Source organism: Paroedura picta, chromosome 1 (assembly GCF_049243985.1).
Source record: "Paroedura picta isolate Pp20150507F chromosome 1, Ppicta_v3.0, whole genome shotgun sequence".
NCBI lineage: Eukaryota > Metazoa > Chordata > Lepidosauria > Squamata > Gekkonidae > Paroedura > Paroedura picta.
The window spans coordinates 52,287,929-52,303,588 of record NC_135369.1 but is presented as its reverse complement, the minus strand read 5'-3'; the positions used below and the strand labels follow the sequence as shown (position 1 = coordinate 52,303,588).

At 45.9% G+C, this 15,660-nt stretch overlaps 1 protein-coding gene across 4 annotated transcripts in view; it reads right to left on the bottom strand.

The window, feature by feature from the left end:
* TRERF1 (transcriptional regulating factor 1) overlaps positions 1 to 14,932 on the bottom strand; it is a 95,766-nt gene extending 80,834 nt beyond the window's left edge. For 3 of the 4 annotated variants that reach the window (XM_077338066.1, XM_077338093.1, XM_077338085.1), the window contains exon 1: positions 14,486 to 14,932. The gene's annotated coding sequence lies outside the window, so the exon portion shown is untranslated. Of the gene's footprint in view, positions 1 to 14,145; positions 14,342 to 14,485 lie in introns of those variants that run through there. The other variant, XM_077338076.1, reaches the window with a different exon arrangement.
* Between the last annotated feature and the right edge of the window lie 728 nt (positions 14,933 to 15,660).

The window sequence follows — 15,660 nt, the reverse complement described above, 5'->3', positions numbered from 1 at the left end:
CTCTTGATGGTCACCAACCTTTATAATTGGACTCCATCAAGAGCCAGGAGTAGCACTGGTTCAACCCAACCAGAAGACTTTCATCTCAGCTGGATTCAACTTCAGCCAACTCCTCTTGAGCCCAGTCCACTACAGCCTCCAAACATCTAGCCAGAATATCTTGGGGATAAAGATGGATGGCTGCCCATCAACAGGAACGACCAGTGGTCTTACCTGTGAGGGGTCATTCTCCCCAGAGGTATAGGAAGACATCTTGGGTTGTTCTATTCTCCGGTTCAGGGAGGCAGGCTCACTTTCCCCCCCTCCTTCTTCCTGAGTGGGCGTGCCTCCCTGCTCCAGTTCGAGACTTCCACCGCTAGATCACAGCATACGCCCCTCAGATCATCACCTAAACTCGAGTGAAAAATAGGAAAGAAAACAGTAAAAGTAATAGAAAAAATAACAACTTGCAACTTCTAGGGGGGGATGAACATGTCTTCCTATACCTCTGAGGAGAATGACCCCTCACAGGTAAGACCACTGGTCGTTCTCCCCCAGAGGCGGAAGACATCTTGGGACCTCCCCAAGCAGTGTCCCCAGGGTGGGAAGTTGCTCACGATGAGATGACCTACTGTAGAACCGCTTGCCCAAAGACAGCATCAGTGGAACCAAAACGGTCTATCTTTCAGTGTCTTGTAAAAGTGGAAACCGAAGACCAAGTGGCAGCCTTGCAGATTTCTTCCACTGGCACACGATTAAGAGATGCTGCCGTAGTGCACCACTGCGCACTGAGTGCACCACTATTCCTTCCGGAACTTGGATTCTCGAGGCCTTGTAAGCTTCCACAATGCAGTCATTCAGACACTTGCTGATTGAGGATTTGGACATCCTATTACCCTTGTTTGGTTTTGTGATCAATATGTTCTGTCTTTCTAAACTCGGCTGTCCTAATCAAAAATGCCTTCAGAGCCCTCCGTATGTCCAAAGTATGCTAAATCCGTTCAAGAGGACACTTTGGGTCAGGAAAAAAAGGATGGCAAGTGAATCTCCTGAAGCCTATGAAAGCTAGATCATAGATGATCTTGGGCATGAAGGCCGGGTCCAGTCGAAGTGTGACCTTATCCCTATGGGACAGGCACAGTTTTGAATTGGATGAGAGAGCGCCCAACTCTCCAACTCTTCTGGCCGAAGTAACTGCAACCAAGAATAAAACATTTGTCCTAAGAAACTTCAAGCTTATTTCAGCTATTGGTTTAAATGGATGTTTAGTCAAGGCATTAAGAACCAGGCTGAGTTTTCATGTAGGGAATCTATGACATATCGGAGGCCCAAGCACTGAGGCTCCCTTCAGAAACTGGATTACGTGGGGATGATGTGATAACTTCTTCCCTGTAATTGTTGGGATGATGGTAGCTATCGCTGCCACATGTCTCCTCAGCGTAGCTGCCTTGAGACCCTGGTCAGCTCCATCTTGTAGGAAGGCCAAAATATTACCTATGGTTGGTGAGTATAAGGGAACTTTCTTCCTTCTGCACCAGCCCCTGAAGACCCTCCACGTACACTCATAGATGTGGTTCGTGGATGCCTTCCTCGCCGCCAACATGGTATCGGTCACCTTTGTGTCATATCCCTTCTTCACATAGTGCTGCCTTTCAGCCTCCAAGCGGCTAAATGGTACTATCCAAGATCCGGATGCCAGATCGGACCCTGCTGCAATAGATCTGGCACCGAAGGTAGGCGAAAGGGATCGGTAATAGCCATCGGTTATAGAGCGACGAGGATGATCTGGGGCCAAGGGACCAAGCCCTATGAAGATATGTTGAGGGACTTGGGAATGTTCAGCCTGGGGAAAAGGAGGTTGAGAGGGGACATGATAGCCCTCTTTAAGTATTTGAAAGGTTGTCATTTGGAGGAGGGCAGGATGCTGTTTCCGTTGGCTGCAGAGGAGAGGACACGCAGTAATGGGTTTAAACTTCAAGTACAACAATATAGGCTAGATATCAGGAAAAAAAATTCACAGTCAGAGTAGTTCAGCAGTGGAATAGGCTACCTAAGGAGGTGGTGAGCTCCCCCTCACTGGCAGTCTTCAAGCAAAGGTTGGATGCACACTTTTCTTGGATGCTTAAGGATGCTTTGGGCTGATCCTGCATAGAGTTGGACTAGATGGCCTGTATGGCCCCTTCCAACTCTATGATTCTATGATCTGCAGAATTGTGGAAAACCACAGGCTTCTTGGCCACACCGGGGCCACCAGTATCAAATCTGCATTTAGTGCCCTTATCTTCCATAGAAAGCATGGAATTATTGGGACAGGTGGGAATGCATATAGAAGCCCCTCTGGCCAAGGAGAAGTCAAGGCCTCCATTGCCTCTGCTTGATAATGTAGATATCGGGAGAAGAATCGTGGTACCTGATGGTTCAGGTGAGATGTGAAAAGATCCACTACTGGGACTCTGAATCGTTCCGTGATGCTCAGGAACACTGACCTCTTGAGTGACCATTCTGTCTCTGAGAGAGTAGACCTGCTTAGCAAATCTGCTTGACAGTTCTCTACTCCCCGAATGTGCTCCACCCGTAGAGATACCAGATGACATTCCGCAAAGCGAAGAACCTTCAGCGCCTCTTTGTGCATCTGGAAGGACCGAGAGCCCCCCTGGTGGTATATATATGCACGCGTGGCTATGTTGTGCGTGGGACGGCCTTGTTCAGCAGAGATGACTTCAACTTCGAGAGAGTTAAGAACACTGCCCTCATCTCCAATACATTTATGGGGAGACTAAAACTCCAGCCTGGAGCCCAGCATGAAACCTCCAGTGCGTAAACGGTCTATGTCTACTATATCTATTTTCTATCATTTCTGTATTATATGATAAAACTTAATAAAATAAGTACAAAAAAAAGAATTTGACCATCTCATTTTGCTACATGGACAGACCATGCCTTGATTCTGTACTGAGTTTTAATTAAATGATTGAATAGTCAAAGCAGTATAATTAACAGACATTAAAGGACTAATTTTCACACAGCCTGTGTATATTTCTCTTTGCATTATTTTTAACAGGGACAACTACCAAAGCTACACAAGTCACAAACTGATTTTATTTTAGCACATTTCAACCTCAGGGCCATATTTAAACTTCAACCCACTATCTTAAATTAAACGAGAAATAATTGTTTTGTCTTTTATTCAGTTTCAATTTAACTATTTGTTTTGCAAGTCACTTTGAGAGCCTGTTTGGTTCAAAGATGACATACACATCTAATTAGGTAGATAAATCTTTTATTATAATTACATTTATCACTTTGTTGTAGCTAGAAACTGTGAATATTTTTCTAATATGAGACCTGGCTTTTATACCCGAAGGAGTCCCAAAGCAGCCTATAAACCTCCTTTCCTTTCTCCACAACAGATACCCTATGAGGTAGGTGGGGCTGACAAAGCTCTAAGAGAACTGCTCTGCAAGAACACCTCTATGATTAACCCAAGGTCACCCAGCAGCTGGCTGATTGTGGAAGACTAGGGGATCAAACTCAGTTCTCCAGATTAGAAGCTGCAGCTCTTAACCACGACACCACATTGATTATCTTTTATATATAATTAGGTGAATTTGAAACAAACCAAACCTATTGATTTGAAACTGTCACTTTGAAAAAATCATTGAAAGCTAGTGGCCGTTCCTGTGATTCCCCCCCCCCCATATACATTGGTATTTATCTAAAACAAAGTCAAAGTTCAAAGGTGACAAAAATATCTACTACTAGAGGCCATACCCATTGTATTCAGGAATACAATGGGTGCTAGATTAGGGGGGTAAATTGGAAGATCTCTGCAGAGGGCCTCCTGCTCCCTTCCCCCCCCCCCAGGGGAGGGAGTGCAGGCAGCTTTTAGGGAAAGGCTGCAGGCAGCTTTTAGGGAACTCGCTGGCAGGGGCAGCTCCACACAGCAGGAATCTGCAGCCTCCAAGCCTCAGAGGGAAGTGGAAAGAGGAGGGAGTGGTCAGGGTTGGGGTACGGAAGGTGATTGGCTGGCCACTGGACAGACAGGCAAGCCAGTTGGAGGAAGAGGCACTCAGAGGCGGGATAGCTACCCTGAGTGGGTGTTAAGCTCCATCTCCAAGGCCTTACCAGAAATATATAGTGGAACAGACAGTGTATGGCTCAGAATGGAATTATATTTTCTGCCTGATATCCTAGGATTGATGTTAGTTGCCAACATGATTATTTGAATACACAATCATGTTAAAAATAGCAAGCACTGGCTGTTGGGATTATCAACTGAACAAAAGTTTAAATGTTATCTCTGCAGCATGTTGATAATCTGTGAACAGATTAAAAATTGCAATTCATTAAAATGCTAATTTAACTAAAATGTATTCCTATGATGCTAATATTACCAAAATGCTAATATGTAAAGGAATGCTGCCTCCACATTTTATGTAACATCTTTTGTTTCCCTTTTAGTCATATTTTCAACAACTATACAAGATGTAATCATGCCATTAATACCACAAATACAGTAGCTTCCTTTGAGTCAAACCCCAGTATTTGAACAGGGAACCAATTCCTTTCATTGATGCCCACTTTGGTAAACTACTTCAGAGTGCAGGGTAGAAATGGGGTGGGATGTTCCATCACCAGCCTCTGCAATCTAATGTACATCATCTTGCTACAAATATCTTACATTCAGCTCTGGGTCTTTGCGAAACATTCAAGTTCTGCTCTTGCATATGTAGCCCCATAATTCAAATTCCTGCTTTCCTGCACTACTTCCCTGCCTTCTGGTTTCCTTAGTTATGGCCTGAACAGACTGCCACTAACTAACCTGACCCTACAAGCCTACCCTACATCCTATCCAATCCTAGTACGACTAAAACGCACATAGGGGCACCTATGCACTCAGCTTCTCACTGCCCAGCACTGAACACTAGGAAACTGTTTTACAAAATACACTGGCAGAGAATGCAGCAAAGTACTTCGCTGACAGTAAGAAGACTAAAACAGACACTGACCCCAATGACACCCTGAACAAACAAAATGGCCACAATTCAGGATGCTTGCCATGCCTCAAAACAAGCACCATTACTTATGAGATATTCCTTCCCACCCGATAGTTGCCCAAAACTAATTAAGTGTTACAATAATGTACAATGAACCTTGAGCACTATTTTGGAGGAGTCATTTCTCTTTATCCAACAAGAATCCATGGAGTACCTTACCAAACTAAGACATGTAGAATTTTAAGAGTTTATTTGACTCAATACAGCAACGGGAGGGAGGGGGGGTGAAATATCAGTAAACAAGTAGCTTACACTGTGACAACTAGAATGAGTAACTTTCAGTTCAGCATTTGCCTTTTGGTTCTTAAGTTATACACCAAGCTCTAAAATAAATGAACAAATCAACCAATATATATAGTATATAAGAAAACACGTCTATCACAGTAACCAACCTCCTCCTCCAATCCCCTCAAAGAGCATGTTCAATCGTTATAGTACTTATATGCTTTCCACAAGGGTATGTTACACCCTCCACAACTCTATAGAAAGAGATCTGATAAAACAAAATGGAATACCTGCTAAGAGTCAGAAGAACTATTCTTGTAGCTGCCTTTCGTTTTACTCTCAGGCTGTCAATATATTTATAGACTACCATAAACCCAGCTTCTACTTGAGGAGCATGAAGACTGATTAATATAAAGTGTCATTGGTTATACATTTTTTTGTATATGAAATCTCACGAAATGAAATCTCACGAAAACTGCCTTCAGAAAAGTTTGTCATATATAACACAATCAACAAATAAAAGTCCCCCAAAGAAACAATACTCAAAAACCACGAAATCCAATAAATAGTAGATTATTTTCTCTATAAAAATAAGATTTTAGCCATTCAACCAGCTTCTTTAAATGCTCATCAGAACATTCCAGAATTTACCATCCTCTGAAGTTCAAATTCAAACTTCAAATTCAAACTTCCCTCTACCACAGAGAAGACTCTGCCCCCATGCACACATCAGTTTCTCCTCAGATCATGCTAGCAGCACCTATAATTTTAAGTATGGTGTTTATCCATTCTCATCTTGACAAGGCAACTTTGAATCTATGACAGTTTCACACAAACTATGGTCATTTATGTATATTAAACAAGTATTCTTTAGCAGAAAAACTGATATGGAAAGGATTTTTTGAAGACCATCCTAATGGTGCTACCATGTATGTATTCACCTATTATTTTAGAGCCTTCTTTTCATTTGGCTTACACCATAACCATGTGCTTCACTGTCAAATACTCACTCCCATTCAATCAACAGCTACTGCCAAAATCTTAGGAATGGGACTAGCAGTTTTTGTTTTCAAAAATGTTATTATTTGACCCAAATGCAGAGTTTCTCCACATTTCAAAGGACCCATGCTGTTATGTCAAAAACAGCAAACCTAAGAACAGAGTTCAGCCAAATATTTTCCAGATACTTTCTTTGTCCAAAGCCAGATAGAAGAAGCATAAACTGACATCACGTGGGTCAGCATCAAAACAGACATTGACTTAACACACATCAAAGAGGTGGTCCTAGCATACAGCTACAGCATCCAGGGTGACCTGATGTTTGGATGATCTCTGACAAACACCAGAGATGGACTTTATATATCAGTATACATTGTTACAAATACAGTGCTATTTCAGTGGAGTCAGTGTCAGTTACAAGTCATCAAAATGAGAAAGTAAGTAATGTACATACATCCATGGGCTGGCCCTAGGAAGGCACATTTCTGATCACTCTTGGAATTAACAAATTTCTGAATTTCCCATCATTCCTTCTATTTTGGAATAATAAACATTCCCACTATAATAAAAATATAGCACCAAGGATCCCCAACTTTTTTGAGCCTGTGGGCACCTTGGGAATCCAGGCACAGTATGGTGGATGCAGCCATAAACTGGATGCCACTGCTTAGCTTCTGTCATACAGGGAAGATCTTTGTGTTGTGGTGGCCTCTGCTGCTGAAGCAACATTTTAAGAAATCTGCAGTCAATCAACTCTCCAGTGGCCAATCAGGAACCATGCTGGGCAACAGCCCTTCCTTTCCTTGTACACTTTCTAAAAACTCTTGGTAGGTGTCATGAAAAGTGGTAGTGGGAGCCATGGTGCCCCTAGGCACCACGTTGGGGACCCCTTGATATGATGCCCCCCACTTTCCTGTTTTTATTTCCCTTCTGTAAGTTGCCTTCAGTTATTAACTGACTCTTAGGGTTTCTACAGGCAGTTTCTAGCCACACCACACCAGGAATCTCTGTACTCTGTACTCTTCAAAGTTAACTCCCTGTTTGACTAGGTAGGGCATTTTCTTTTCTCTGTCTCTCTCTATCTCTCTCTCTAACCAATTATGCACGGGCGGGATAAACCAGGCTGGCGCTCACACGCCAGCAGGGTAAATTCCCACTGATGCACAATACTGCTGTCAGCATGGACCCCTCCCAGCCCTGGCCTGCTTTAGAGCCTCCAATGCCCTGCATTAAGGAAATGCTATCAGTGACCATGCCAGGCTGGGCCCATGCATACAGGGAAAAGCCAGGCCTTAAAAGCCACCCCCCTGCCTACAGTGTCCCAGTAGGGCCACAAAACACCCCATTTGGCTCCATGGCACCTCTTTCCTTGCCCCAATCTCCGCCTAACTACTCACTCTTCCCCAGTTTTCCTGTCTGTGTTAAACCGCTCTCAGTCGGGGCTGAATTCCAAAATGTCAGTACCCAACACTTCTCAGCTATGGCTGAAATCATACTGAATTCTCAGCATCAAGTTCAGAAGTCTTTCTCTGCTCAGCAGATGCTAACCTATCAATTCTCTTAAAACAGCCTGCCACTCAAGGCTCAATGGCTCTGTGAAGAATTAACCCTTCATTGTCCTCTATCTGTTTACACAGCACTTCAAAAAGTATAGTCCGTCATACCTGGTATAGCACAAAACACAATAATTTATATGTATTTTACTAGCCAGTACTATTTTAATCTTTATATTGAATATTTATTGTCAAATATTTTATCGTAAACAGCTCTGATATCATACAGAAGAGGATGCAGTATAAAATATAATGCATATAATATAATAAATAATAAAGCCTTACTGTACAATCCTAAATTCAAGCAGGTAGTTGTGCTGATCTGAAGTAGCAGAATAAATTTACAGTCCATTAGCACCATTAAGACCAACAAAGTTTTATTCAAGGCATGAGCTTTCGTGTGCATGCACACTTCCTCAGATACAATGGAAACATGACATTTTCATAATATTGTATCTGAGGAAGTATGTGTGTACACCAAAGCTCATACCTTGAATAAGACTTTGTTGGTCTTAAAGGTGCCACTGGATGCCATATTTGTTCGGTGAAAGCCTAAAACAAAGATAACTCTTCTAAATCTATTAATTTCAACGGAATTAGATTTTTTAGGATTGCCAGTTTAGGACTGACTCCAACCAGCTCTTCCATGGGTGATAAAGGGAGAAGGGGGCCCTATCAAAAAAGGCTATATTAAGGATCATGGCACCAGCATGGACAAAACCTATGTGAGCATGGGCTATAGTAGAGAGGGGAATTAAGTAAGGTTGAGTGAAAAAGCTGGCTGGATCCAACAGTGTATATACATAGTGACTTGGCAATTTTCCTCATGTTTTACATCTTTTTAACACAGGTAAGCAACCAAAAGGATAAAGATACCACCTATAAATGTGAAATTATTATTATTATTATTATTATTATTATTATTATTATTATTATTATTATTAATTAGATTTATTTCCCGCCACTCCCCGTAGGCTTGTGGTGGGTCACAACAGTCCTATCCCCATTAAAATACCCATTAAAAGACTTTAAAACAATCCCAACATGGCGGAAGTTCTTATTATTCCCATCCCTGCTATCAGGGGCCAGGGAGGGTGGGGAGGAGGTCTAACTTACTAGGTCCGGGGGGGGGGGGGTGTTGGCACTCATTCGCTGTCCCCGAATATACAACCAAAAACCTGGCGGAAGAGCTCCGTTTTGCAGGCCCTGTGGAAAGCTGGTAAATCCTGCAGGGCCCGCAGCTCACCCGGAAGCTCATTCCACCAGGTAGGGGCCAGGACTGAAAAGGCCCTGGCCCTGGTCGAGGCCAGGCCTGCTTCTCTAGGGCCAGGAACGATCAGGAGATTCTCCCCCGCTGAGTGTAAAGCCCTGCGGGGGATATAGGGCGGTAGGCGGTCCCTCAAGTATGTGGGTCCCAACCCGCGTATAGCCTTAAAGGTCAAAAACCAGAACCTTGAACCTGATCCGGGCAGCAATTGGCAACCAATGCAGCTGCCTCAGCACAGGCTGGATATGGGCCCTCCAAGGTGTACCAGTGAGGACCCGAACAGCTGCGTTTTGCACTAGCTGGAGTTTCCGGATCAGAGACAAGGGTAGGCCGGCGTAGAGCGAGTTACAGAAATCTATTCTGGAGGTGACTGTCGCATGGATCACTGTAGCCAAGTGGTCAGGGGACAGGTAGGGCGCTAGTAGTCGGGCCTGGCGAAGATAGAAAAACGCCTGACCCGCTACTCTCTTGACCTGAGCCTCCATAGTCAGGGAGGTATCGATGGTCACCCCCAAATTTTTGGCCTGGGGCGCGATAGTAAGTTTCGTTCCTGCCAGGGTGGGTAAGCGCGCTGCCTGGCCCTGCCCTCTGCCTCCCAGCCACAGGACCTCCTTCTTGGAGGGGTTGAGTTTCAGGCGACTCTGCTCGAACCATTCAGTCACTGCTTCCAAACATCTGGCTAATGGTTCAGGGGGGGAGTCTGGGCGGCCGCCCATGAGGAGTTAGAGCTGGGTGTCATCAGCGTACTGGTGGCAACCCAACCCAAAACTCAGTACCAGTTGGGCCAGGGGGCGCAAAAAGATGTTGAATAACATGGGGGAGAGGACGGCGCCCTGCGGTACCCCACAGGGGAGTCTGTAGGGACGCGAGAACTCTTCCCCCACCTCAACCCTCTGGGTCCGGTTCTGGAGAAAGGAGCGTATCCAGCGCAAGGCTGTGCTCCGTATCCCCGTGCCGGCGAGGCGATGGATCAGAAGGTCGTGATCCAAGATGTCAAAGGCCGCCGATAGGTCAAATCCTGACTGCTTGGGCGTCCTAAGTTATGCCTTTCAGATTCCCCCCTTTCTGTCTCACTGTTGAATAATGACACCATTCCAAATTGGCATACATTTAAACAGCACCATAGCAAACATAGACAGCACCATAGCAAACATGATCATCTTTGCACCTGCATCACAATCATGTGCTAAAGACTTTAATACATTCAAATGTAATCAACTTGCAAAAACATGCTGCAGAACTAAAAAAAAATGTCCATAATGTGTTTTGTTCAACATATAGTACTTCAGGAATCAAACCCATTGTTTCCTTGTACTTTAAATATAAAAATGTTTGTGGAGGTCACAACAAATTCAACACAGATTCCCTTTAGCTGCACAGAATTGTACACACTATTGTTATAAATTACTCAGAAGGAGGCAATTAAAAACAGCGTACAGGATTTCTACATTAAAACAGCCATTTTGCATGTGAATTGCTTTCCCAAGCAAGAAAAAATATATGGTACTTGCTACACCCAAGGCATATGTCCCACGGTTACAAAGGAATGAGCGAGCCACATTTCTGACGTAGAATGAGACAGAACGGGACAGATGCCATTATTTATCTGTACATGCTAATTCACAGGAAAGTGAAAATTGTCCAAGGACTAATACGTTAGTAAAATCACACAACAGTTCGATGAATTTTAAACCAATGAAGTGATGACCCATCCCCACATGGGAACTGTTTCTAACATTTAGGCCTTCGAGCATTCTGAGAAGTTTGAGATGTGCTTAATGAAGCTTCTCCCATCATTATCCCCTACATTAAGCCCTCCTCAGATGTTAAAAAGATGTGCAGACTCAAGACAACTTTGCAGCAGGTTCAATTTTTTTTTAACAACTATGGAATCATCAAACTCAGGCCATGGGATCTAGAAATTCCTTCCCCTAACTCGAGATCTGTGAAGGAAGGTTGCAGTTATTGGGGTGGGCCCAATAGATTCAGGTGGGTCTGAAGCAGCAAAATAAAGTTTGAGTCCAGTAGCATATATGAAAACTTTCATGTGCAAGCACCCTTCTTCAGGACCAGTTGTTCTGCTCAGCAAAATCTGAAGCCTTCCAACTTCCGTACCTCTTCTGATGGATCCAGTTATGGGGAAGACTTTTGCTGAACAAAATGGTTGGATAGTCCACAGTGGTATTCAGGAATGAAAGACTGCACTCTGCACATGCACAGATACACTAAAAAAAATCAGGTGCTTTACAACCCAGTCCCGCTGTGCCGGAGTGAGGGGAGAGGGCGGCCCAGGGCCCCGCGCATGCGCAGCAGCCCCAGCACAAATGCGAATGCATGGACTTGCCACACGCGCATGTTTGCGTCCGGCAGGGGCGCAAACACGCATGCGCAGCAGCGCTGCGCATGCGCAAAACTGTCGCACGTGCACATTTGCGATCCTGGCGGATGCAAACACACATGTGCAGCAGTCCACGCGTGCACTTTTGTGCCGCCGCCTTGCTGGCGGCCGCGGCTCCTTCTCCCCGCCCCTCCAGGCCGTGAGCCAATCAGCCACCGAAGCAGCCGATTAACTTGCGGCCCGGCAAGCTTCTCTCCCCCCCCTCCCGAAGCAAGAAGCTTGCTGGGCTGCAAGCTAATCGGCCGCTTCGGTGGCTGATTTGCTCGCGGCCTGGTGAGCTTCTCGCTGTGGGGGGGGCAGGAAGAGGGAGCCGCGGCCCGGTGCTGAGGCCTTTGCGGCCCGGCAGTGGGCCGCAGCCCGGGGGTTGGGGAGCACTGAACTACAGGACTGCAATCTTTGGAACATTCACATGCATGAGCTCAGTATAATGAACTTGGAAGATTATTATGAATCTTTCAAGCATTATTAACCCCACTGTATAGGGTAGAACTGAAGCTAAATAGAACAGTTTACCCAGGGCCACACAATTCAGTTCATAACTGAGGTAATTTTTGAACCAGACACTTCCTGACTCATTCGGCTATCCACTGCACTAGCACCAATTCTCATCTTGTCTCTGTTATGGCTCTAAATATTCCAAGGATGAACATCACAGCCAACCACAGCTACTTCCTGGCACATTAACAGAGAGAGAAGCAGAAGAAGTGTATCTTTCCAGCTTCACAATAGTATAAAATCTCCAGGAGCTGGGCGGCAGGCATCTCCAGGATTAGTGCACACAACTACCATAGCATAGCATACCATAGCACTTTGTATCTTTCAAGGTTTCATCAACACCAGTAAAGTTTGCCAGCAGGGGAAACTGCCCACTTCACAAAGAGCCATCACACACCAGCATATGGAGGCCTCCACGTTGGAGCTGTGATATATGCACCCGCCCTAAAACGATCCAGAACTCATCCAAATGCACATATTTGAGCAACTTATTTTCATTTCTTCTTAACAGTCATATATGGTACTTTCACACACACTGAATAACATACTTTCAACCCACTTTGCAACTGGATCTTACAGTGCAAAAAGGCAAAATTCACAGGCAAATGATTGCTGAAGTGGATTGAAACTGCATTATTTAGCATGTGACAAAGTGTCATTGTCACAGATATCATCTCAGCAATCTTGACAGCTTTGCCATAACACACACCAATATTATCAACCCCATTATAGCACATGAGTGGCTGAGAGACAGCTGCTTGTTGAAGGCCAGCGGGTGTGTAACCCAAAAGTGGGACTTCTACACAGTGGGAACAATGTTAGCCACCCGTTCCACCTTTTCTATAGTCAACCTCCTTTACAGTGGTCAATAGAAATCTTGTCCTTCAACAACGCAGTGGACCTATTGCAGATACATGAATCTCATCCAGTTGGCTTTCAAGGGTGCTGGAATTCATTCAGTTGTCAGGATCCAATAAGCTGAGAGTCAACTTCACAATGCTTGTCAAAAAAGCAAGATTCAGACTGACCCCAAACACACTGGTATTTTAACTAGGGCTCTGTGTCCCCTGATTAAGGAATTCTTACGTTGATTTAATTATGTGATTCTGATGCAATGAAAATTTGCATGTGAATAGAAACAAAGAGTACTGAAAGAAAAGAGCACACTGCTTTTAGCTGAGATATGCAGGTTAACATAGGCAGCACCATTTTAGAAGAAACATTCTCTCCAATGCGCTAGAAAAGAGCAACTGACTCTTCTAACATGCCACCAGCTGCTGCTGTTTTTGCAAGTGTGGTTGACAAATAACTTTGAAATATATGCCTGATTAATCTGGGACAACTTTTTAGAAGTTTTCAGAGGATTTTTGAGCAATTCATCAATCAGAGCAGCAACTCTAATTTTAAACTCTTTAACTGTAGCATGTGATGACACAATCGATTTTTGCAGGTTCTGTTCCTGCAGCCTGTGAAACCACCTCTCAAAACAGGCAATAGTTTCAAAACTGGCATTTATATCTCCTAACCCAGCTTTTTATTTTTACTTATGTTTTTAACACATAGCATTATTTTCCTGGTTTTCAGCAGTTGAAAAGCGTCTGACTCATCTCTGCAAAAAGTGCATCCATCTTACTTTTAAGTGTCTCTGCTTTGGCGAAGACTAAGAAGACGCCATGGGGAAGCATGGGTGTGCGGACTTAGGGAGTGGCCAAGATGCAAATCACTCGCTTTCTAATTTCCCACCAACTACAAGCAGGTATGGCAGCGAATTATCAAGTGTCAGATCCAGGCATACGGTAACTGGCCACAAGGCACGCAGCCTTTTCAGCCGTACATACACCAGCAGTACATGTAAAGATCACCCCTCCCCCCTCGCCCCCCACCCCCAACAAGCTTGCAGCTCAAGACTGCTCGCCTGCCTTCGATTCAAATTTGAAGAACCACGAAGGCCTGGCACCTTCAACAAACACCCAATGGAGGACGTACAAGTGCCAGTTTCAATGCTGGGCTCTTTTCCTGCTGGGATATCTTGCAGCAAGAGGGAGGAGGCACCGAGGGCCTCGCCTACTCAGCCCTACATACCGAAAGTGAGTGAACTGCAAACTTACAAAAAAAAAAACCCTTGAGTTTTTATCTAATGCAAGAATGGAAGTTGTTCAAACGTTTGCCTACCTGGCACAAGTCTGCAACAAGTGCATGCAGGGTCCCAGGTCAGGGCGGACGTAAGTTGTCTCTTTTTTTACACTAGCTGGGCAATTGCAATAGTAATTGATCGCCCGTGCTGCTATTTACTCGGCCCTATTTTGCATGCTCGACCAGTAAACAAATATCGCTCCGCCAGGAAATATACGTGCGAGTCCCCGTCCCCCCGCCCGCGGCGGTCACAGCCCCCTCCTGCAACGTGCCCTCCCCTCCGAGACTGTACAGGGGGAACGAAGGGGAGGGGTGCAAATAACTAACCTCCACCCTTTTCGAGCCCGCGCCAGGGAAAGCTCAAGGTAGCCGGACTTACCTTGGGCATGGCATTCTGTGCACGCCTCCTGCTAAGGGGGCTCAACCCCCCTGGATCTGTGCTGCAAAATCCCCGTGTCAGCAAAACGCTGTCAAATTATTTTCGTGCAAAACCGGGAAGGGGGGGGGGGGGTGCGAGAAAGAGGGAGAAGCAGAAGCAAAAAAAAAAAAAAAAGGGGGAGGCGGCTAGAGAAGAAAACTGGATCCCTCCGCCGAGATGGGTCTGGTCCTGAGTTTGCAAACCAGGAAGTAAGGTGTCGGCGGAGCCCCGGAGCCCTCCCGAGGGCGGCTTGTGTCACACGCGACCGGCCGCTTTCTTTTGCGCGGGGCAGCCGCCCAGGAGGCAGTCCCCGCTGACGAGTGGCATCTCCGCGACGGGCTTCGGAGCCCGCCCTGACCGGCCCTGCCCGTCCCCCTCGGAAGGCTGCGATTCAGGGCAGGTACCGGAGCCCTCCCGCTTCTGGCGCTCCAACCTGACAGCGGCGCCGGGCCGCATCAGCCGGGCCACCCCGCGATTTGCCCTGGGGATCCCACGGCGCATAGGGGCAATGAGACGCCCCCGGTGATCACGGCGCAGCTCGAGGCTGGGTGCGTGCAAAAGGGACCGCATGCAGGGCGCGCCGTTTTCTCCCTTGAAACTCCGAAGTGCTGGGGTGGGGTGGCGATTCTGCGAAGGAGATTAGGGGCGGGGGGGGGGGGGAGCTTCCGTGTGAGGGTGACCCGATCCTGTATAGAGCCCGATCCTACTCATGTCTGCTTGAAAGTAGGGGCCACTGGAGAGACCACGGGGCGTAATTCTAGGAGGGACTCACAGGGTTGCATCTTTGAAAGCGACGTCCCTCCTCCCCCTGCCGCCCCCCGCAAAAGCTTTGCCTTTCCAGACCGGCGAATCCTTTGGCTGTGAATCTATTCACACTTGCCTGGAAGTAAGCCCTGCACAATACAGTGGGACGTTTACTTCCGCGAAAACGAGCATAGGCTCGGACAGCAAGGGGGATCTTTTCAGAGTCATCCTTTTTCCTTCTTTTTTTTACTGCGGTTCCCTGCGGTCTCCTCCCCATCAAGAACGACGAGATCATGAAAAGGGAGAACTGCTTTGCAATAGGGTGTGGGCTACTGTACTGAATGCGTTTCTCCTTCCTCCCACAACGCCATGACTGCAAAACGTGGGGAGGT